Below are 2,798 nucleotides of genomic sequence, written 5' to 3' on the forward strand. Positions count from 1 at the left end.
GATTATAATTCTGTATCTAAATGTGTGCGTGCGAGTACGTAGTAGGAAAAAAAAAGAATCCAAATAAAAAAAATACTATTCAAACCTTTATGAAAAATATATAAGATTCAAATATTTCTAAAAAAAATTAAGAAAAGAAATTTAATAGAAGAAGAAGAAAAGAAATTCTAATAAAAAAAAAAAAAAACATAATTGTTAAAATAAAGACGCTCAGAAATAAAGAATTACAATACTCATCTAATATAAAAAGATTTAATGAAATGCTTCTGCCGTTATTGGGTTTAGGTAACAAAAAAAAAAAAAAAATAAAATCATCAAGAAGTTTTAATACGGGAAAAAATTAATGTTCTTTCTCATCTGTTTGTTGGGTTGGAAAAGAACTTCTGACAAGAGTTGACATCGATCTAATATTTGAAAGAATAAGTGTACGTTTGAAATAGGAAACTGTTGCTTTCTAGAAGATTAGTAATGTATACCTCAGGCTATAGCAATCAAACAAGTTATAGGTCAAGAGGTACTAGATATTTCAGTAATCGAAATGCTAGTACAACAGTATATTGTACCGGTCAACAATAACTTCTAAGAAAAATTGAATGCGAAGAAACAAAACCCAAACCAAAAGAAAATACCAGGAAATTTTGGAAATAAACCTAACTGGGACTAAGCTGCTCTTCCAGCAATTACGAAAAACTTGTATATTCGACATGTTAAGGTTTTAAAACGAATATCAGAAGAAATCAACAAATACCATACTGGCAAGAAGAAAGCTGTTAAAGGAAATAATATCTTACCTCCAATTTTGAAGCTTTTGAAGAAAGCAATTTCCCAGATTGTGTAATGGAAGAAATAAAAAAGCAAGGATTTGCTGAACCTACTGCTACACAAGCCAAAGAATAGCCCATTACATTAATTGGGCATTGCTCAAAGTGGTTCAGGCAAAACTTTAGCGTATATCTTTCCTGCAATCGTACATATTAACAATCAACCTCGATTAAGTCGAGCTGATGGTCCAATCGTTTGAGTTTTTGCTCTATCTAGAGAATTATCACTAGAAATACAATCCGACGCTAAAGATTTCGGTTCTTCATCATGTATTCGAAGTACGGGCATTTTCGAAGGTCCCCAAAAAGGGCTATAAGCAATAGATCTGGAAGGAGGTGTTGAAATTTGTATTGCTATACCAGGAAGGCTTATTGACTTTTTGAAAAAAGGAAGAACAAACATACAAAGATGCACATATGTTGTTGTTGATGAGGCTGAACGAATGTCTGATATGGGATTTGATCACAAATTAGGAAGATTAACGAACAAATCAGACAAGATCGTCAAATTCTGATGTGTTTGGCAAAATGGCCCAAAGAAGTACAAGCTCTTGCAGAAGATCTTCTGACCGATTATTTTATTCAAAAATTTTCATTATAAAAATTGCAAAAAAAATAATATAAATAAAAAAAAAAATTAAGAGATTTAAAATTAAAAAAAAAAAAACCTAAAACAAATTCTAATAAAAAAATAATTAAAAAAAAATTATGAAAATAAAAACGCTCATAAATGAAGCATTTCAATTATTACCTTATATAAAAAGGCAATGTAATGCTTTTATCGTCAATGCATTTTAGTTATTAAAAATAAATAAAAAAAATTTGTAATAAAGTAAAAAGAAAAACTATTCTCTAGAAAGAAAAATTATAGAATCACATCCTTTGATTAGAAAATGAAAAAAAACAAATCCTTATAGAAAAAAAAATAAATATAAAGAAATTCTATTAAAAAAAAATATAGACAAATCCTTATAAAAAAAAATAATTAAAAATTCTATTAAAAAAAAAATTAATAAAATTTCACTCAACACTTTAACTAAATTCTCCCCCCATTTTGAGGGCTTACCGTTCATTATCGCTCTAAAAAAAAAGTTGAACAGAAAAGAAGAGGTGAATTGGAATGAGTTAAAGGATGGAACAGTGAAGATAGATAATGATAAATGAATTGTACTGACAGTATAGAACGAAAGGGACATGACGAAATCTGCAGAAACACTGAGTGAAATAATAATGGTGAAAGAGGAGAGGGAAATATTGATAATAGGGGAGGATTTTAACGCTAGGGTTGGAAAGAATGGAGATATATACGCTGCAGAACAGGAAGAAGATCGGAAATAGAAGCAATCGAAGAATGTCACGAAAAATGAGGAAGGTGAACAGCTGTTAAGACTGATGGAGAAAAAATGTTGACATACCGCGAATGGAAACATAGAGGGAGACGTGATAGGAGATTGTACTTACGTGGGAAACCAATCGGGGAGAAGTTCTGGTGGGACAAGGAATGCAGAAGAAAGAAAAGAAACTACAAAAAGTGAAGAAGAGACGTTATAGAGAGGATACAGTCAGTTAGGGATAAAGCAGTTACAGGTCAGCCTCCTTCTATGCATCAATGATGATCGCGGGTGTCATCTCTCTTAACCATTTAGAACCCTAACTGGCGAAGCCCCCCTACGGGGCATCCGGTGAAGCTCTGACTACCTCAGGGAAAGTTCCACGATAAAATTTTTATTCTAGTATATATAGTGTGTCTAAAAGCTAAGGGAGATTCTATACACAAAACTTTAAATAACTCACAAATAATGCAAGATAATGCAATAATTTTTTCCTGAGCAGCCTGCTTGTCTGTGAGAATTTGCTGAGAGATAGGTTCTACTGCTGACCATCTGATGACACTGATCGCAACCCTTAAATACCGTAGATGAAAAAATTAACGTTGAATCGTTGTTTTTGAAGCTGTACTTCTTTTGGCGCATTTGG

General features: G+C 31.7%; 1 pseudogene; it reads left to right on the plus strand.

The window, feature by feature from the left end:
- The first annotated feature begins 468 nt into the window (after positions 1 to 468).
- On the plus strand, positions 469 to 2,776 carry LOC106792922 (annotated as a pseudogene).
- The last annotated feature ends 22 nt before the right edge of the window (positions 2,777 to 2,798 follow it).

Source organism: Polistes canadensis, unplaced genomic scaffold (genome assembly GCF_001313835.1).
Source record: "Polistes canadensis isolate GaletaPanama2010 unplaced genomic scaffold, ASM131383v1 scaffold_1909, whole genome shotgun sequence".
NCBI classification, from domain to species: domain Eukaryota; kingdom Metazoa; phylum Arthropoda; class Insecta; order Hymenoptera; family Vespidae; genus Polistes; species Polistes canadensis.